Below are 23,065 nucleotides of genomic sequence, written 5' to 3'. Positions count from 1 at the left end.
TCAAGCTAAACAGCGCATGACCTCGCAGGTGGGGCCCAATTAGAATTTTTTTCAGGTCGAGTAGCCCATCCTGCTCAAAAGATCCCTGAATACGGTTTGTTTAAGGATGATGGACAAAATACCTATGTTTTCAAAAGGGAATTATTCATACCCCATTATTATTCTGAGATCGAATTCCGCCGAGGTCGACTTTGGCATTCGTCTCTTCGGAGTCGATAGCATCTGTACCAGTTTGACACTGATGTCAACGGAATCAACTTACTCCTTCCCTCGAAATTGCTGGCCTTGTGACAAAATTTGAAATCATTAGTAATAGTGGTGGTGGTGGTAGTAGTAGTAGTGGTAGTAGTAGTAGTAGTAGTAGTAGTAGTAGTAGTAGTAGTAGTAGTAGTAGTAGTAGTAGACGAGGAGGAGGAGGAGGAGGAGGAGGAGAAGGAGGAGGAGGAGAGGAGGAGGAGGAGAGGAGGAGGAGGAGGAGGAGGAGGAGGAGGAGGAGGAGGAGGAGGAGGAGGAGGAGGAGGAGGAGGAATGGTAGAGTGCCTGATTAAAAACCCTTCCAGTATTTTTTCGACTTTTTACAAAACTCACTCTAATCAGTTTGACCCTTTATTCCGTTACAACCGATTTAACCAATGAATTCGTTGATGTGTATCAGTGTAAGAAATCTTGATTATCCAAGTTGCTATTACAGTAGTTGTTGTTATTTTTCGCATTAGATTTTTGCTCTTTGTCCTGGTGATGAGGCTATCAGTGTGAAAGCAAGAGAAAATTAGGCTGGCGTGCCTAACACTTCCGTTATTAACCCCGCGCATATTATCGATCGAATTGTATTTCTTATTGCTACAGCCATTAATGTTTTTACTGTTAGTAATTATTGATCTCAGTAAAAACACCTCTGCATTTTTCATCCTTTATCTTTCAACTAATGTTCATGTCTGATTCTAATACTATTCTTTCGGCTGGTGATTGATGTTACAGTTGCTCTTACTGACATTTCTGATGTTAGTGCTATTACTTCTTGCGGCTTTTTTTTTTCTTTTTCGTGTAATATGTTTGAGAATCAATAGAAACGATTCATTATTGTTAGTCCAAACAAATATTCTTAAATTTCTCTGATCTCATTAATCGCTTAGTACTTTAGCTGACATGTTGGTTTTAGATGGCAAGAAGAGATGACTTTCAGGAAACTCTGAGAGGAGCAAAGTAAGAAAAAGAAAAAGAAAACATTATCAATTAGAATAATTTCCAAAGATTTTTGCTTCCTTGCAAACGAATTAAATCGATAATTAATAATTCTCAATCAGAGTAATGTTTTTCGTTGTTTTCTGTTCTTTTTATTTTAGTTCCTTTCGTTGTGAAACTAATTTAGAAATTTACAGAATATTAATCCTGTTATTACCTTCATTGATTTAGCTAATAATATGATACTTATACACAAGTTTAATTCCTTATGTAATTTGTTCTTCCACGCATTTGCATTGATGCTTTTAATATTTTAATATTCATTAAGCTTCAAAAGGACAATGGCTAGCGCAATCAATCATGTGAAGTATTAAATACCTTGCGATATTTGGTTATATTTTATTGTTCTGAATTCTAATCCCACCTAAAGAGATTTTCACATTTCAACCTTCTAGAACATGAAAATAAATATCTGTAAAATTTTAGTGTCAACTTAATCACTCCAACACTAACTACGTCCTTCATCAAAATTAGTGGTCTGAACCTAATTTTAAAATCGATATTATATAAGTTCAAGGAATAATAGAGAGTAAGAATATATACCATCGCCTATAAATTTCGATTCTTCTATGACTTAGGTTCAATTTTTTGGCTCAGTAGACTTTTATATTGTATAATATAAATCTGTTATGAACTGAAGTTGAATGAATCAACTAATATTTCATCTGAAATTCATTAAGCTAAAATGGCAGAATAATAGTATTTTAAATCCTATATTTACGTTTCGATTTTAAATCTTTATGACTTTAATTTTTGTTTTTCTTCCTATGTATACGATAAAATGAATACCACAATATATATATACTAGCAATATATATATATATATATATATATACACACACATGGGTGTATAGTCATTTGATTTTGCTATATATTGAACATTTGATTGGGAAAAAGTCAATATTCATCATATAAGATATATAATTGATTTATTTTATCAATTTATAATTTAAAGTATTTTCGGATGTTATCCAAAACAATAAATCTTCCCCTTTTCGTAACTATTTTTCTGTTTATAAGACAAATTTTACAAATTTAAAGCACTTTCTGTATATATCAAGATCACTCTTCATTTGGTTCCTCGGTTTTCGTCTAGAAGCATTCATATTGTAATCGATACCAGATGGTACAGAATCTTATTAAGAAGGTTTACTGTCTTATAAGCTCATTTCACCACTTCTTGAATAATCTATATTAATGGTTTCTTGTTGATGGTGGAAACAATTCTAAGATATCGTGTTTGCTGTAGTTTACTTTGATTGCTCTTATCTTGTAGGCATATATTCCTTTGCATATCCTGTTGAATACTAAAGGCAAATCAAACGCTTTAAGTCTGCCAACACATATGTTCTATAATGTTGCAATCAGTTTTATGGCTCTCGTTTTCGTATTATCTTTGATTCAATATAAAGCACGATTCTCAAATGTTTTCCCATTTTTTAGATTTGGTCATACCACATTCCCATGGGGGGGGGGGGGGGGGGGCAAGGCTTTCACAAAAGTCTGCTGCGAAACTAAATGAAATAAATACAGTCTCTATTGCGAAACTAAATGAAATAAATACATACTAGATCTGCTTGGCATCCTCTGTCAAGTACATCAATAAAACATTTTATAGAATGCCTTACAGTTACTGTGTGCTTCAAAGCTAAGTTGTCATTTACTAATTAGTCTCTTATCAATCTTATAATAAATTGTTTCGGGTCCGATGCCTTGTCCTCTGTACTAACATATATATATCAGTCATATACTTCATCTGCCGAAATTATTAAATTATTCTTCTTATCCCCAAGAAAGTTTGACCTACTCTTTTTGATTTCAGTCTGTTCGTACAAAAATTTATGCAGTGGTCATAAAATGTTTTTGACAATATATCGCATTTAACGCAATTCCTTTGTTCTTCTCAATCTGTTCATTTTGTTATTCATATCTCTGTACATTAAGAAGGAATGCAATTCTTGAATACCTCGTTGAATTTTTCTCAGAAGCTTACAATGAACAACACGTAAATATTTAATCATTTCATCACATATGTTGATGTCTCAATTGTTACCACTTGTGTTTCTAATACTCAGGTTTTAAACATTATTAATCTCACTAGCAAATCTACCCATCAACGATGGAGGCACAAAATGAAGGAGAGAAGTCATGACAGCAGTATGTATTGAGAAATGTGTAAATGGACTTGATAGATTACTGGGTGATGTCTTAGAAAAATCCCATTATTGTTGGTGATACAGCATTCTATTGCAGCTATATGACGTGTTTGCGACTAAGTGACATGTGATGACGATTCCCTCCCGAACTGAAATAGGTTCTCAGCCTCTGTATCATGAATGGTTATGTGGACCATACCTAACGAAAGCCAGAGCTTCCTTCGACCACTACATAAAAAGTATTAAGGAAAAAATGCTATTTAGATATACTTTTATTTTAGTTGTTTACACTATTTTACGCATGTTTATACTTTTATACATTCAATGTTCACAAATTTCCTTATTTAAATTATGAATTCTATTCCTTTCGATAATATCAATATGATTACAAAACTTCTTTGTAGACGATATTTTCTGTTTGGTTGACACTAATTTACAAATTACTGGAATCCGTTCCTCTACTCATAGCAATGTATAATTGGCCGTGTGTAAACATCGAAGTAGGTAAAAATACACCTACATGATCTAAAGTCTGGCCCTGTGCCTTGTTTGCTGTGAATGCGCGAGCGGAATTTTTAGGGTTCTAAAAAATCAAACTAAGACTTACCTCTCACTGTTACTCGTGGTCGGTGAATTTTTAATGAAAATGCGAAGGTTGTTTATCAATTCAAAAATCGATATCCACGAAATAATCATACTTTCCGAATTTTAATGCTAAAAACCTTCCTGACGACCATCCTTGTAATCCAAAAAAACATTGGTCAAGCCGTTTAGCCGTGAAGAGGGAACAGACAAAGAGACGGACAGACAGACAGACAGACAGACAGACAGATGGACATAACGCCCATTATAGTAAGATAGCAAATCTGCCCATCTGCGATGAGAAATAAAGGGATAGTATCGCAATTCTGAACCCTCTAAATTCACGAAACATATAGGGTGGGTGAAATCCAGAGTTAATCCTCGTCGCCGGAATCTTAGCAAAAAAAAAAAAAATCAAAGTTGATTTATTAATACAAAACTCAATATCCACTAAATAATTATATTTTTTCACATATTTTTCGCTAAAATCATTCCTGATTACCTCCTTCATAATCCTGAAAAACATCGTGACCACTGGTCCAGCCATTTAACCGTGAAGAGGGAACAGACGGACATAACGCCCATTATATTAAGATTCATTTTGCTCTGTCTTCTTTTGCAATCTTCCTCGGAAGAAGGAAATACAAAATAACTCTGATAAAACCACTGCTTTTAAGCAGGTATATTTTCATTAATATTCCAGGTGTTATTTTAAAATTGGCCCATTATAATTATGCATAGTTTATTGTCATAAGCTTCAATTTCATTGAATTAAACATTAAATGTGGATCTTGATATACATATCTCCACATTTCGTGAGTTACTTCAGTCTTTCATATTATTCTTGCATAGTGTTCGGGTGTATCTTAGCTATGATCTCAGTAAAAGCAACTGTTATACGTTCCAATACGTTTGCGGTGCAAATGCAGTACACCTTTGATTTCATGAATCCCGCTAGAAAGATATAGGTCTGGTTGACCACCGCATAGCTACAGACTCATGATGACCTATTCATCTTTCTAACAATATTTTATCTAACTAGTTGTGAACTACGACTGTGAGGTTGTCTCGCATAACGACAAGCTTTTGGTTACAATCACGCCGTTCGACTTCTGATCAAAAGAACATATCAAGATATTGTTTAGAGATGAAAGTTTAGTCAAAGAAAAACAGTAACTGTTCAGTTAACTGGCGGCGCACATTTCACGCGTTCATTTACCGTGAAAGAGATTCTAAATTAACAAACAAATTCTAAAAGCATAAATATATAACATTATAAAATTACAAAGTTATGGAGATTAAATGGTTCGCATATTAATATGAACTTTTGTGAAAATTTTCTGTAAAAATAGCCAACTAACATGAGTGGTTTTATCTGGCCATTCAGTATTTAAAATATCTTTATAATTTACAGAGTGTGAAATTTTAAGTGCTTTTTAAAGTTTTGTCATATAATATTTTATACTCACTTCCCACTTGGAACAAGATTGCTAAAAATTATATTGCTTATTTAACCATATCAACTCGGCAATCAGAAGGAAGTACGCACCAGATCACATCCAAAAATATGAATGAGGAAAACTTCAAAAACATTTTAATATGCATTCCTTCACTTCTGATCGCTGAAGCCTTGCATTGTTGAATAATATCCAGAATTTTATCAGGTGTTAATGAGTACAGAATGGTGATCGATAACTTTATATTCAACCTAAAACTGAAATCTTACTGTTGATGTGTTAAATGTTACTGATGAAGTAAAATATTCTGCTTGTAAAAGTTAAGAGTTTAACAGTTATTGTTTGGCAACACTCTCAACATGCTCTATATAGATGTTAGACAGCTAGCATCTATATGGAGCATGTCTTTTACAGGTGTTCCCTATCTCATAAACAATAAATATCCAAACAGGCGTTTGCCCGTTCTTAGCACCGTTTTGCCTGAGATGCTCAATTACAGTTGGCGTTGAAAACTTGTCACTCTATGACAAATCTTGCTCAAAATTGCATGGCACCGCCTTCAAAAAAGAAAACTCATTAAGTAATGTTCTCTGAAATACTCCACACATCACTTAAGCAAAAGCAGCATAGGTCCCAGTAAGAACACCGTTATCATAGATCTGCATAATCAGGAACGACCTGTTCTAAACAAATTATAACAACAAATTTCCAGCATTTTATATATTAGACGATGATTATTATTTTGACAATAAAGATGTGAAGGAAATAACATTGAAAAGAATATTTCAACCTAAGTTATCCCCAGACAAAATTATTCAGAGGGTTTTTTTATCGATTAAATTTTTTCAGCACAATAGAGTTTATTTTATTAAACTGCTAGCAGATAAAAAAAATACGCGCAGAAAAATGTGGTTGCATATAATTTGAATTCAAATTATAAATGATACAACTGAATGTGGAAGCTTGTTTTACCAGTTCGGCCATAGCGATTTGATGTAATACCAGCCATTTGTAGAAGTTGTTTAAGTCAATTGAATCGATCGTCTGTTGATAAATGGTGCCTAATTAATCGGTCTTGGAGAAATGAAAGGTAAACTATTGTAACTAGTGATAATAAGTCAAATTAAAAGTAGGGAAAGTAAATCTAGAAGTAAAAAGACGCAAGTAGAAAATCAAGCTGCCACTTTAGAATGAAATGCTGTTGTTTTCTTTCACTGCTGAAAAGGGAAATTGATTTTCTCTCTTATAGATACAGTAATTTTATTTTGCACTAATTTTCAATATTACAAATGTAAGTAAAATCAATTATGTACTAGATTTATCTTCCCTTAGAGAACAGTCACTTATTACTCTATTTCCACTCATAACGTAACTGAGAATTCTTTTAGTGATAGAATCTGGATGGAATCGACAAAAAATAATTGTCAGTTTTTTTTTTAATTTTGCAAATCCACCTTCAGCATACAATGAAGCTGTCCGATGTTATTGTTGAATCGGTTTGCGATTTCTATGAAAGAAAATCCAGATCATAACAATATTGAGACAACTACACAGAAATAATATACATTACTCACAGATTTGCTTGTTTTGTGCAATGATTTTAAGGAATCTTAGAAGGTGGCCGTAAAGCAATACTGGGATCTTATGATAAGGTGAGTCCTCGCTTTAGTAATTTTATTATATATCTCCTGCAATGAAAGAAAGAAATGTATGGGAGTTTTGAAAATAAACTTCATTAATATACTAAAATAGAGGGTATACAGATAGCCAAAAGTAGGGGAGACCGAGTGTAGTTGTTACACGGGTAAGTTGTTACAAGCCCATTGTTTCCAACTTCAAGAAATATGTGGTACTCGAGTCTCTACCTCGTGAAGGCCAACTCCATAGCATCAAGGCTCAAAAAACGATTTTTTACTCCAAAAGTGAAATTTTGCCACAAAGTAATTTCCTTAACTACTAAAGTACAAGTGGTGTTACTGAAGTAGTTTGAGGATCATTAGGAAGTTTTGGAAGTTGCCTTCGATACATGAGGGTGTGTCCTGGATGCCATGCATTGCTAGTGCTGTGTTCGAGGTAATCACCAGAAATCCATGGTTAGGACTAATTGTTACAGTGTATCGACTTACCCCAGGCATGTAGCAACTTACCCCTTCTACTTCACTTTAAGACGCCATGTCTAGAAATTACAAAAGGAAGACTACAAGGGGGGGGGATACCCCTCCTGATGTTATGGAAAGAGCCGTCAGAAAAGTTGTGGATGAAAAGAAATCATTATGGAATGTCGTAAATCAGCGCATAGGGGATGAAATAAACGAACGGAAATCCAAACCAAAGAAGGCAACTGGTACAGAAAAGTCAATGAAGGGGAAGAGAAAGTCAATTAAGACAGGTAAAGGGAAGCAAGCGAGTCACCGATTGGAAATGCCTTGTCTGCTCAGATTGGTAATTCCAACTCCGTTCCAGGTGAAGAATGGGTGCAGTGAATGATCTGTAAAGACTGGGTATTATTTTACATTTCTCACACCAGTATCACAGTTAGGATATGGTTCAAAACACAGTTAATTAATTAAAATAATACTTCCTAAACACAAGAAGCAGGAGACGTATTCATTTTAAACTTGTTTGTTAACATAATTCCGAGTTATCGACAATTGTAACAAAGTACCCCAGTAGGTGTCACAACGTATACAATCTTCCAGCACCGTCTCATAACACTCATCTTTCCTCACCTGGGCCGCATCTATATTGTCTTTGTATGGAACAGTTGATACGACAAGGTGTATTATTTTACATTTCTCACACCATATTGTCATTTCCGTTTTCTTCCTTGCTGGTATTGAAACGTATTGAAACAAGATCTGCTGCTCCCTCCCATACTCCGTTCTAATTCTCGTCATTCACACTTTTCTTCCGTTTTGTGTAACCATCTTGACCTTGATGGACTGTAATTCAGTATGTGCTGCATATGTTGTTGTTGTGGGTGGAGAATTAATCCTGTATCAGGAAACCGTCTTTAAGTAATGTTTGTTTTACACGTAACATTTATTTAAACGTTCTTTGCTCTTGAGATTCAATGGATTAGAAAAAGTAAACATCAGCGATTAATAAAAAATACTTAAAATATCTTTAAAAGTTTAAAATTTTACGTAGTCATGTCTTTAATATAACATTTGTAAATGAGAATACGTTGCTTATTTATACACACACACACATACGTGTGTGTGTGTGGTTCTGTTTGTGAAAGAAGCTGCTAAGTGTACTGTATAAGTTAAGTTCATGATTCAACCGATTCCTATTGGATGAAAACTGACGCAGATGACGCGAAACATTGGTTGGAATATTGTTAAGCTGATGGTTTACTACAGATGATGATTTTATTTGAAGCAACGCCATATTTTTGCATGGCGAACATGTCTCAATAGCTTCATGTTGCCTCTTTTTGACGTTAGTAATAAATCAGTGTGGCAGAATTGCTTATAAGTTGATAATGAAAACATATACTACACTCACTAAAGGAATTATATTCATGAGTAAGAAAATGTAGCAGAGAACGTTTCGGTTGATAAACGCTCCAACCTTCATCAGGTGTCTTGGGAAATTTCGAACTTGGGTTCTCATTCTTGAGGTATTTTTCAATGTTATTATTATTATTATTATTATTATTATTATTATTATTATTATTATTTTTATTATTTTTATTCAGGTCACTACCTGGAATCGAACTTGGAATCTTGGGGTTAGTAGCCCGCGCTCTTAACCACAACGCCATGTGCTCTTAACCCCAAGATTTCGAGCTCGATTCTAGGCAGTGATCTGAATAATAATAATAATAATAATAATAATAATAATAATAATAATAATAATAATGGAGACCCCCCCCCCTTCGGTCATGAATGACCATAGGATTGCACCTAGAAAGTTACCCTCCAAGGCACAAGTCCGGGCCAGGTTGTTTGTGGAAGGCCAGCAGTCGCCCATGCATACCAGCCTCTCCTCTCCACGCCACCGATGTTATCCAAGGGAAAGACAAAGGTCGATACAGCTTGGCACCAGTGATGTCGCAACTCATTTCTACAGCTGAGTGAACTGGAGCAACGTGAAATAAAGAGTCTTGCTCAAGAACACAACACGCAGCCCGGTCCAGGAATTGAAATCACAAACGATCTCTAACCACTGAGAAATGCGCCTTCCCATAATAATAACAATAATAATAATAATAATAATAATAATAATAATAATAATAATAATAATAATAATAATAATAATAATAACATCGAATAATACCTCAGGAATGAGAACCCACGTTCGAAATTTCCCCAAGACACCTGATGTAGCTGAGAAATACGTATTTTAACCCGTTAACGTCAAGGAATTGATTTTAAAATATATTTTAATTTGATATTTTAGTTACTATAAAATACTAACCCCCATTTTAAAATGTTCATTTCATGAAAAGAAAATAATTTCAATGCCAGAAAATAACGTAGTTTATATGACGTGATATATGGATGAATTTCTTCAGCACAGTAAATCAATTTTAGAGCTCTAAGCATTCCTGTAATTGGAAAGGACTTTGCTTTACGCTGCCACTAAGAGAGCCATGTTGCTTAGATATGAACAAAAACTTTGGTGGTATTTCGTATAATGTTAAAGGCTGGAAGCAAAATGACTTATTTTGAAACCCCATTCACAGGATATTGTTTTAAATGGAATATTTGGGATGTTTATCTGATCCATAAAAATCTATATGTTTCGTAGATCATCTTTTAACTACCGAGTTTGACAGTCTTTTGATACGAAACTTTACTGGGAACAGACTGCTAAAATTATAAAATCGGGAGAGGGCCAAATTGAACTACAATACTTTCAAAAGAGAAATTTAAATATCAATATCATTTCATAAGCCGAAATTTTGAAGTCACTGTCAACCCAGTCCTTGGGAAATATCATATGTATTCAACATTCTATTTAAAACTCGATAGAATAAGTACTAGGCTTACAAAGAATAAGTCCTGCGTTCGATTTGCTCGACTAAAGGTGATGCTCCAGCATGGCCGCAGTCAAATGACTGAAACAAGTAAAAGAGTAAGTGATTCTTCACTTAACGTTTGACAGTTTTATTTATAACTATACGCTTTTTACTCTTTACTCTTTTACTTATTTGAGTCATTTGACTGTGGCCATGCTGGAGCGCCACCTTTAGTCGAGCAAATCGACCCCAGGACTTATTCTTTGTAAGCCTAGTACTTATTCTATCGGTGTCTTTTGCCGAACTGTGTATATATATATATATATATACATATATATGACGGGCTTCTTTCAGTTTCCGTCTACCAAATCCACTCACAAGGCTTTGGTCGGCCTAAGGCTATAGTAGAAGACACTTGCCCAAGGTGCCACAGAGTTGGACTGAACCCGGAACCATGCGGTTTAAACATGTGTGTGTGTGTGTGTGTGTGTGTGTGTGTGTGTGTGTGTGTGTGTGTGTGTGTGTGTGTAATACATGCTACTCATTTAACGAAAAAGCAAAGTACACACTTAATATCAAAATTCCTACAGAGAAGCTTTATCACACATGCATCCGTTTAACTTAATATATATATATAACCTTTATCCGCTTCTTCACTTTGTCAATATAATTTAGAATAGCCATCAGGGGATAAAAGGAAGCAAAGGTCTCAGCGGAAATGTCAAATGTTATTAGCATGCACCAAAAGGAGAGAGAGAGAAAGAAAGAAGACTAAGGAGATGGAAGTAATTCAGGCAAGGAAATGACCAGGGCTACCTAAATCTAATTGAAAATAATGATCCTGAACAATAGATAATTGTTTGCTTTATTGTAAACAACAGCTACATATTAAGTCTAAGAAATAACCTTAAATCAACGATGGCGAAACTTCCAATATCAAATCATTCATGTTTCAACGCTGGTTTAGCCGTTAATTCTGCTTAACTGCTAATTAATTGTTAATGTGACTGTTAATTCAATTCTGCGATTCAAGGTTGACTCAATACTTAAACTATGTTGAAAGTACAGACGGTAACGTTTAAACTCGTATATTTAAACTTGTATATGCTTTTCGTCGCTCTCGTCTCAAACAGTCTAGCAACATCAATAGTTTGTACTATTATTCAGTAGCCTTATTTTCATCACCTGCTTTCACTGTACTACTGAACGCAACTCTGTGTCTCGTGGATATGTACTGAGCTTTGTTTTTGGTATTGTTATTTTCACTGTGTGGAGGCACAATGGCCCAGTGTTTAGGGCAGGGGACTTGCGGTCGTAGGATCGCGGTTTCGATTCCCAGACCGGGCGTTGTGAGTGTTTATTGAGCAAAAGCACATAAAGCTCCACGAGGCTCCGGCAGTGGGTGGTGTCGAACCCTGTTGTACTCTTTCACAACAACTTTCTCTCGCTCTTTCTTCCTGTTTCTGTTGTATCTGTATTTCAAAGGGGCCAGCCTTGTCACACTCTGTGTCATGCTGAATATCCCCCGAGAACTACGTTAAGGGTACACGTGTCTGTGGAGTGCTCAGCCACTTGCCCATTAATTTCACGAGCAAGCTGTTCCGCTCAACTGGAACGCTCATCGTCGTAACCAACGGAGTGCCACGATTTTCACTGCATTGAAAGAAAGTACATCGGGTGTAGAATGTGTTGGTGCTTAGTAGTGTTATTTTCTATGTGTATTATGTATTCGTATGTCCTAGTGTTTTGGTTACGTATTTGTCCGTAAGATTCTAAATCATACCTAACACGCCTATTATAACAGAGACTCTCTTTACTCTTTTACTCTTTTGCTTGTTTCAGTTATTTGACTGCGGCCATGCTGGAGCACCGCCTTTAGTCAAACAAATCAACCCCAGGACTTATTCTTTGGAAGCCTTGTACTTATTCTATCGGTGTCTTTTGCCGAACCGCTAAGTTACGTGGATCTAAGCACACCAGCATCGGTTGTCAAGTGATGTTGTGAGGACAAACACAAACACACAAACATACACGCACACATACATATATACATATATACGACGGGCTTCTTTCAGTTTCCGTCTACCAAATTCACTGACAAGGCTTTGGTCGGCCCGAGGCTATAGTAAAAGACACTTGCCCAAGGTGTCACGCAGTGGGACTGAACCCGGAACCATGTGGTTGGTAAGCAAGCTACTTACCACACAGCCACTCCTACAGACTGTTTCTGTTTTTATCTCTATTTCCAGATCTTTGTATTTTGAAAGTTTCTGCATTTCTGTTAGAGACACATTGTCATCTGTTTGAATTGATACGTCAATTAGAAGGAATTTATTCCTTGATTATCTCTGATAACTATATCCGGTATATCAACCTTGATCTTTCTATCTGTATGTATCAGAGTATCCCCGCGTATGGTTGCTTTATCATTTTCTGAGACCTTTTCTGGAATGTGTTCATACTATTTTTTCTATCGTCATTCCATTGTGCTTGACATAACGTTCAATGTATATAGGTCCCACCTCTGTCATGTTTGTGTATATATTCCTTCTTAAGCCAGGACTGGGCAGCCAGAGACAATATGATTTATTGTTTCTTCCCCATCGCCACTACAGTTGCTTATTGTATTTTTCTTCGTTAAGTGTTTCTCGTTGCTTTTGATGGAGAGGCTTTGATCTTGTTTCAGTTAAAAATCCTTCAGTCTCTACTTTGAGTCCTGAGCTTCCAAACCATTCGTGGGATTTTCCTTTGTCTATTTATTTTCCGTTTAGCTTATCCCAGTATTCGGCATGTAAGGGCTTTTCTTGCCATCGTTTTATCATTGTATTTTGTTGTTCCAGTTTTAGTGTAGACATACAGCTTTTGTTGTTTGCTCTTTTCATTCATAATTGTCAGGTACTATGACCTATTTTTTTTTGTATTTTTCGGCTTTTGTAAAGAGAGAAAACGTTCTTTTGTTCTGCTCTGTTTTGTGCCTATTTATACCAGTTTGTTTTTTTGTTCTAAGTTTGATATTTCTGTAATCTTATGATGGTTATTTTATAGTAGATTTTTTTTTCTAGTTGTATAAGGTGTCTACCCCTTTCAGTTCGTTTTATATAAAACCTTTCTGTATCAGACTTTAGGCGGTGTATTCTAAATTCCTTGATTATTTTTCTTGTTTTTTCCTGTCCCGTTTGGTTAGTTTACTTAGTGTCCAATTCCAGCAGTTACAAATTACAGCTAGTGAATCTGCACATTCAGTGTTAAGCATCATAGAGTATAGCAATGACGTAAAAGGGACGAATGTTCGATTCTGAGGGGTTGCATTAACTGGCTCAATTCTTCGAACTTAGATAATCTTGGTGAACTTTGGATTATATTATATTTCTTCTTTTCATTTACGCTCTAAAACTGTGTTGTGGTTATTGAAGACATTCAAATAAAGCTGCAATGTGATTGTTTTAACCATATTATTGACCAAAATGTTTAACTTCAACTTCAAACTAACTAAACGTATTTAAATTTCACCAATATCTTACAGTATTCAGCTATGTCTGCACAACACATATCTGATGTGTCGGTGACTGGAAACGAACATGGAATGACTCGAGTAGTACTTTGCTGTATTTTGTAACTGCATTGTCTATTCTCCCAATTCTAGCTTCGTTAAAAGAAAAAGATGTCACTGACAGTATACTTAAAATAATACCGCTTTGTTGATTTTATACACAAACAGAAACATGGTGTGAATGATTCTTGCAATCAGACAAGGTGGAGGAGTGGAGATCGCTGATCTCCTCTATTTACTCAAGAATGGAGTTTTATTAAAGAGTGGTTGATCTGAACTTTTAGAATTTGATGTTTAAATTGATGTGTGAATTTCTTGTTTGGAGAGAAAATATGGGCGATATTCCAAATGGTTTCAGTTCATAGGAACTGGCTTACTAAAAAAGGAATTTACTGCAAGAAAACTAAATGTTACAAACAGGATATACTCTACGATTAAGAATTTCAGATAAGGAGACTGATACAGATGTAAATTAGAGCTGCATTTAATTAGCATTACGGGTGGTATATCTTCCGGATCTCACATTTTTAGTAGTTTACAGCTAAACACTTTGCTGCAATCGAATTCTGCTATCTTAGAATTTTATGAACAGCTAGTTGCTTGAGGCTAACCTAATACACTTAGAACAATTCTTAAAGTAAATAAGCTTTAAAATTAAATGCTTAAAAGCTATAAATACCTATTTAGTAATTCTGCACTTGTTCTATCTATCTTCAATTGTTAGGAACAAATAGATGTTTAAGGTTGATCAAATGCTCCGTATATTTCCCAGATCCAATACACTTTATATTAAACAAATTAGATTAATTAAACTACATGGCATTGATAATTGCACAGATTTGCTTCGTTTTCGTTGGATGATAATCAATTGATTTGCTATTCTAAGCGACTCATTTAATAATTGATCTAAAGTATTATTTATCACATAAATAAAATTGGTTGAATGGATCAAATTAATACTAATATAATATTAACCATCCCTATTAAAAGCAATTAGAAAATTAAAATCTAGTAGCAAATATTTTATTGTTTATAGTTTCTGTTTAAACTCACGCCGAAAAGTAAGTTCGCAATATAAAATATATGTCTAAAATATTCGCTGAATTTTCAACATTTTACAGCAAAAAATGAAATGCAATATATTAGTTCTCCATATAAAAGAGAAGACTCAACTTGCGTACTATAATAAAAATATCATATATCAGTGAATTTGTTTGACACTGCGGCATTTATGCTTTTGTATTTTAAGGGTGAGAAAGAAAGACCAAATTCCACAAATCATAATTCGCCTAAACCATCATCATCCAAAACTTAACGTTTCTGTCTCAAACACGCCGGTCCGGTAAGTGTGTAAATCTCAAGCTTAAGTTAAAATAATAATGAACCATTTGTAATCCATTTTGATAGCCATCATTCGTGATAGATGAACGAACTGATACTGTAAATTTACCAAACAAATAATCTGCAAAAGCAATTCTTGGGTGTATTACAGATCTCAGCAAGTCGAGGGCAGCTGTCTTGTATAACCTCAAACCTTGCTGATATACGTGTATGAGTTTGTATGTAATAACGCATGTATGTATACACACACGAGCACACATATATGTATACATATGCATATATATATATATATATATATATATATATATATATATATATATATATATATATATATATATATATATATATACATATGTGTGTGTGAAACGCTTAGTTTTAGAAATGGTGGCAGCTGATGAAGGAAATGTTCTCTATGTGGTCTGTGTGTTTTCTGTACTCCGTTTATCATTTTGTCCAGGTTTTTTTGCAAAGTCCTGTACCCAGATATGCATCTATATACACATGTAGATGTAGGTGTGTTCATACGTATATATGCATATACTCATATAGGTGTACGTATATATGCATATACTCATATATTATTTGTATTATATATATATATATATATATATATATATATATATATATATATATATATATATATATATATATATATATATATATATATATATATATATATATATGGAACAAAAACGCAATAGAGCACATTAAAATATTCGGACAGATAGAGGCGGCCAAGAGAAACAACAATTAAAAGGACAGGCAAAAAGACGGGTCATTCTTGGCTTTCTTTCATCAGATATATGTATGTATGTATGTATGTATGTATGTATGTATGTATGTATGTATGTATGTATGTATGGAGTGTTAGGTGTGATGTACTGAAATTGAATATTGAGAAAAAAGTCGTCAGAATTTGCGAAAACAAATCTTTATATTTCTTCATTATTATTAACGCTTTCGTTCGTTTCTTGAACTTGTCAAATAAAATTTTGTGAATGTACAAACAGCTTGTTCATTTATATAAAGCAGATGTGTTTTAGGGGTTTTAGGGGTTTCTAAACAGAAAAAAAAGCCTAAAACACATCTGTTTTAAATAAATAAACAAGCTGTCTGTACGTTCACAAAATTTTATTTGACAAGTTCAAGAAACGAACGAAAGCGTTAATAATAAAGAAGAAATATAAAGATCTTTTTTCTACTTTTTTCTCAGTATGTATATATATTCTGTACACACACGCACACATACATACACAAACACACATACACACACACATATATATATATGTATGTATATGTGTCTATATATATGAGTGTGTGTACGTGTATGTACAGTGTATATATATATATATATATATATATATATATATATATACAATTAAACTTTGGGAGAGGCATTATGCCGGTAATAAACACACGCACTGGTTCAGTCCTTTATTAATTTATATAGTTTTTTGTTAAATTATTTCATTGCAATCTTGCAAGCTCTTCAGTAACTTGTCTCTCCACTTCCATTTATTTTGAATAATGCCTCTCCCAAGGTTTAACTGTATTTCTTTCAACACACGTATCCACATCAAGAATCTTGCACACGAAATACACATACGAAATATATATATATATATATATATATATATATATATATATATATATATATATATATATATATATATTCATATATATACATATATTATGTGTGTGTGTGCAAATATATATAAACACACACACACACACACACACACACACACACACATATATATATATATATATATACGCATATATACGAGAGGGTGCTGAAAAGTTCCTGGCTTGAAGAGCATCGTGAAAGGCCTGATGGAGGCTGAAACTTCTGAGCTCTTTTACAGAGCTAAGGAAAACTGAAGGACTGCTGCAATAAGTGTGTGAATCTGAGAGGAGAATATGTTGAATAAAATCACAATTGACTGATCCTCCTGTATTTTCTTTTACACCAAGCCAGGAATTTTCACCACCCTCTCGTGTGTATATATATATATATATATGCTGAAACCGCTAACACTATAGCCGTGTGACGAGGCGTGCGACGAGATAAATGACTAAGGTCATCAATGATTTGTATAAAAGTACACGGAAATGTAGGTTAGGTGTGTGTATGTATGTATATATATATACATATATATATATATATATATATATATATATATATATATATATATATATATATATATTTATTTATTTATATACGTATATATATGTGTGTGTGTGTGTGTGTGTCTTTGTGTCTTTGTTTGTCCCCTCAACATTGCTTGACAACCGATGTTAGTGTGTTTACGTTCCCGCAACTTACCGGTTCGGCAAAAAAGGAGACTGGTGGAATAAGTACTAGGCCTATAAAGAATAAGTCCCGGAGTCAACGAAAGCTCTTTGAGGCAGTGCTCCAGCATGGCAGCAATCAAATGACTGAAGCAAGTAAAAGAATAATATATTTTTTTTTCCGTCCTTGTTTTCGTATACATTCGCTGCTTTCTTCCAAGGAATCTAATGCTCCTAGCTTAGTTTTTTCTTAGGACTGGCCACATTGGAGCCAACCGAAATTACAAAGATAATCTGGAACTCGACTGAGGAAAGAAAACTTCTAATGACCCGTCCATGTTTTTTCTTGTCCCATTTTGTATCATCTAACTGTCTGGATGTTTTGCATTCTTGTCCCGTTTTTTATATTCCTTTTTTATATACGTATGGCAGCGTACATGCACTTTGGTCTCTTATATGTAAGTACATATGTGTGTGTGTGTGTGTGTGTGTGTGTGTGTGTGTGTGCGTGCGTGCGTGTGTGTGTGTAAGTATGTATATAAGCTCAGTGGGTTAACGGCTATGCAGTTTCAATTTTTGGCAGATTCATTTATAATTTGTAAATTGCAGAGAGAATGGATTACATCAGGGTTGACTAGACACTGTATAAAAGGAAAAGCTTCTGTGCTGGCAAAGCTGTTCATTAAGGGTCCCGTTAGATTCTTCATAAATGTAAATGCTCATACTGAGTGCAAATCCCTTGATACATGGCTGGTATAACCAACGGCCGTTGACTATTGTTTTATTTATACGCTTTGCTTTTTGTCTATTTGTAAATTATATTCTCTTAAATAGTCTGAAGATGAATGAGAACAGTAGATTTCCAGACTAGATATTATTTTGCATCTAATGTGGTACGTTTCTATAATGTCTTCAGCATCTACAGGAATCGACTTTGCTTTTCATTCGTGCTGAGATCAATAATATATGTATCAGTGCAAATGATTAATGCGTGCTTAACACTGGCAAAGTTCTTTAGCCGTCAGAAGAAAAACAAATGTGTTGACGATATTTGACCTCATGTTGAAAGTGTGTCCTGTACTGTTGAAATATGTAGCAACGGAAGATTTTAACTATGTGATGGTTCAGTAAAAGTCGAAAGAGTTATCCGATGGAAATGAAGGAAAACAAAAATAGGTTTTTTTTTATGTATATTCTTCCAAATATAACATATAAGACAGTGTATTTCTTATATAACCCTAAGTAAACATTCTAAATATATTTGAAAGATTATAGTTATGGATTCAAATAAATGTAAATATTAAGTTAATATTTTTACAAGCTCTCGATGTTTTCACACAATGGTGAATAGAAAGTACCGGTTGTGTTTATAATGTTTTATTATTGTTGTTGTTGTTGTTCGGTTGGGAAAATATGAACCCCATCACCATAAAGTGGAATAAATCCAAAGTTGTATTTAAAATATCATTGCATATGCAGAACTCCTTCTCTCCAATAAGTATTTGAGGTAACAAATGAAATATCACCGAATATGTAGGAATTAACGTCAATCAATAAACATAGGCGCAGGAGTGGCTGTGTGGTAAGTGGCTTGCTTACCAACCACATGGTTCCGGGTTCTGTCCCACTGCGTGGCACCTTGGACAAGTATCTTCTACTATAGCCTCGGGCCGACCAAAGCCTTGTGAGTGGATTTGGTAGACGGAAACTGAAAGAAGCCCGTCGTATATATATATATATATATATATATATGTTTGTTCCCCCAACATCGCTTGACAACCGATGGTGGTGTGTTTACGTCCCCGTCACCTAGCGGTTCGGCAAGAGAGACCGATAGAATAAGTACTAGACTTACAAAGAATAAGTTCTGGGGGGCGATTTGCTCAACTAAAGGCGGTGCTCCAGCATGGCCGCAGTCAAATGACTGAGACAAATAAAAGAATATATAACCATTTAACCGTGACCACCACATCCTGATATATCCCACAGGTTTTTCTTGTTTTTTTTAATTATTTTTTTAAGAAGAGGCAGGCAAATCATGGTTCGTAAATATAGCTGCTGCTATAATGTCGTTATTGATATTTAGCCAAGTGATTCCTGATAAAAGACATTCCAGCCATGATCATCCTGCTTTATTTTCTTTCTAGATAACATATATTACCACGGCACTCCGTCGGTTACGACGACAAGGGTTTCAGTTGATCCGATCAACGGAACAGCCTTTTCGTGAAATTAACGTGCAAGTGGCTGAGTACTCCACACACACGTGTACCCTTAAAGTAGTTTTCGGGGAAATTCAGCGTGACACAGAGTGTGACAATGCTGACCTTTTGAAATACAGGTATAACAGAAACAGGAAGAAAAAGTGAGAGAAAGAATACAGCAGGGTTCTCCACCACCCCCTGCTGTAGCCACGTGGTGATTTAAGTGTTTTCGTTCAATAAACACAACGCCCAGTTTGAGAATCGAAACCGCGTTCCTATGACCGCGAGTCTGCTGCCCTAACCACTGGGCCATTGCGCTTTCACATAGCCTGAACCAATGTGTCTCTCTATTTGTCAGATAGTATGAAGTGATTTAAGAGGGATTTAGTTACTAATTCTATCAATGTGAGCGGCTACCCAGACGTTTGTTTCCTGGTTTCTGCATTTATTAGAATTAAACGACACATTACATCATAGAAATGTAATTAAATCCTATTAATTTACCTTTCTACATATATCTTCACTATTTATTTAGTTATTTATTTATTTTTGTTAGCTGCAATCTCCAGTTATATACTTTCCTACACGATGTAATTTAGAATTAAAATATAGCTAAAACTATTTGCAAGTGATTCTTATGAGGAAAACCCTTTTAGTTTTGAAACACACAATATAAGAAATGGTAAAACCTGGAATTGCTTTGAATTTCCAATTACAAACTCAAGAACATGCAGCGAATAAGCATCGATATTTATCTCTTTGTTTTGGAACATCACCATTTCTTATCGAATGCTTTCCAAAATTTGTACAAATGTCTAAGGTCATCTACATTTTAAAATGCATGAAGAATCACGGGTTCGAGATCCACTAATTCAAAGCAAAAAAGGAATGGTAAAAAAAAATAATTGTTACTATAGAGTGGTAAACTATACTTTTCGCTCACTGTCTCATCTCCATTCCCTACACACACACACACACACACACAATTTCTTATTCATCACTTTTAAACGACACTGATACACCGTTTAAATCGAATCATGGCAGTTATTACAATTCCTCGTATAAACATCGTTTTCACGAAAAGTAAGTATGCAGTTTCAAATAGTGTGGACGCCTAAACCTAATTCATTCTTTATTTCTTTTACGTTTAAATATGATTATATTTATTACATATTCAGATGGTGTACTCGTGGAATACTACTGTTCATTTTTCTAGTTTGGTGCGTGTGTGTATTTGTATGTATGTATGTATGTATGAAGTAGTTCCTTGCAGGACCTAGTTCGTCAGGCTCAGTTGACCATATGGATCTCTCCAGGAATGCTAAGATGGCTACCGGAAAATGGCTGCTGTTGGTCAAAGCGTGTCACATGGTATTTGCTAACAGTGAGATCAACATTACAGTGACATTACATGCATTAAAAGGATAATTTTTTGGACTACGTGACTGGATTGGAAACTGGTGGCACCTTGCTGTTTGGCCGGTCTTTGAAGGGACTTGCGGGCCATCAGATACATGGCCAGAGAGGTTGTGTGCATACTAGATGTATAAGTGCGTAGGTGTGGATGTCTGATCCCTATGCGTGTGTATCTATTATATGCGTGTGTGTTAGCTGACATGTGGGTGTGAGCTGGTAACCTTAACCTTAAGCCTAACCTGAGCCCGACGAGCTGGGGTTCTCTAAGAAGCCTACGAAGCCTTAATATGCATGGGGAAGTAGCACACTGATGCAAATAATAATAATAATAATAATAATAATAATAATAATAATAATAATAATAATAATAATAATAATAGAAACCCCAAAATGGCTGAAGTTCAAAAGATAGTGCTCATGGGAACTGCCCATATCCTACGTAAAATACTGTCTATGTGATCTCAAATTTTAAAGCAAACACATAATTTTCTTATGGTTTCTTAAACATTCACTTGAACAAAACTGTACAAATCCAAATATATGGTACCCTAGGCATAACACCTACATGAACTTCTAACTTGTCTCTTGAGGTCTCTGGGTGAGACTTGGATCTAACTTGTACAAATGCAAAACAAAAGTCAAACATAAAATAATAATAATAATAATGATGATGATGATATTAATAATATGTGTGTCTGTGTATGTATACGTACATGTTTGTGTAAATATGGAGTCGTTACGAGTGTCACATTAATCAAAACATAATCTCTTTGGTATTGCAATTAACTCTGTTTCTTAAGCGAAAGAACTGGAGCATAGTGGACATTCGACTCATCTCTTTACTTCGTTAAATTCTAATTTTAGAAGAAATATGCACAGCCCATGTTTTTATATCAAACGGGATGTACGGATGATGGATGAAGTGAAAGGAATGAATGGCGGTACAGATTCACTGACACTTGATATCGTGAGAGTAAAATTTAAATTAAACAGTCTAGAAAACGGAAGCTAATGTCAATTATTTGCTTGGACGGTTTCATAGTAATGGCTATATTATCATTGTTTGTTATGAGTTGGGCCTTCACTCATAACAAGGATTTCGTTACGATCAATAAGCGTTAATTTTTCTTTAAACTTCCAGAAATAATTATATCTTTCTGTCTTCTTTTCTAGCTATAATCTTATTTGCCTTTTCTTCTTGCCTTATTCCTTCTTTCATTTTTTTCCCCTTCAACTGTTTTCGTCTTTCATTCTTATTTGCTATTACTCGCAACATAACAAATAATTGCGAACAAAATGGCGACTAAATATCTGCTTTCATTATTTTTCGCTCTTGCATTTAGAATTCATGTGTGATTATCGGTGTACACACACACACACACACACACACACACACACACATATATATGTAGTGAATCTTGCAAGCATGAAGTGGATTCGATCCACCATAGCCCAATTTAAATTAACAGTTCAGCAGAATTTTTCTCCCGGTAAAACAATGGTTTTTCAGTGACAGCAGTTTTACATACGCCAGATGCCTTTAGCTAGGCCTAAACAATGTCTTCCCCACTTGACCCTTATAACCTCTTCTACTTCACCAAAGCTAGAATAGAGATATCACAGGACCACCAACGAAGCCCATTGTTCTCAACGATATGTCTATCCTTCTGGATAGTTATAAAGACAAGAACCCGCAAGCAAAAGACAGTTAGTCACTTGGTGACGACTCAACCAGAGGTCAATTGGTGACGACTCAACCAGAGGTCACTTGGTGACGACTCAACCAGAGGTCACTTGGTGACGACTCAACCAGAGGTCACTTGGTGACGACTCAACCAGAGGTCACTTGGTGACAG

The sequence above is a fragment of the Octopus bimaculoides genome, chromosome 2, assembly GCF_046866305.1.
Source record: "Octopus bimaculoides isolate indiv1 chromosome 2, ASM4686630v1, whole genome shotgun sequence".
Lineage (NCBI taxonomy): Eukaryota > Metazoa > Mollusca > Cephalopoda > Octopoda > Octopodidae > Octopus > Octopus bimaculoides.
The sequence above is the reverse complement of the archived record's forward strand: the minus strand, read 5'-3'. Positions refer to the sequence as shown.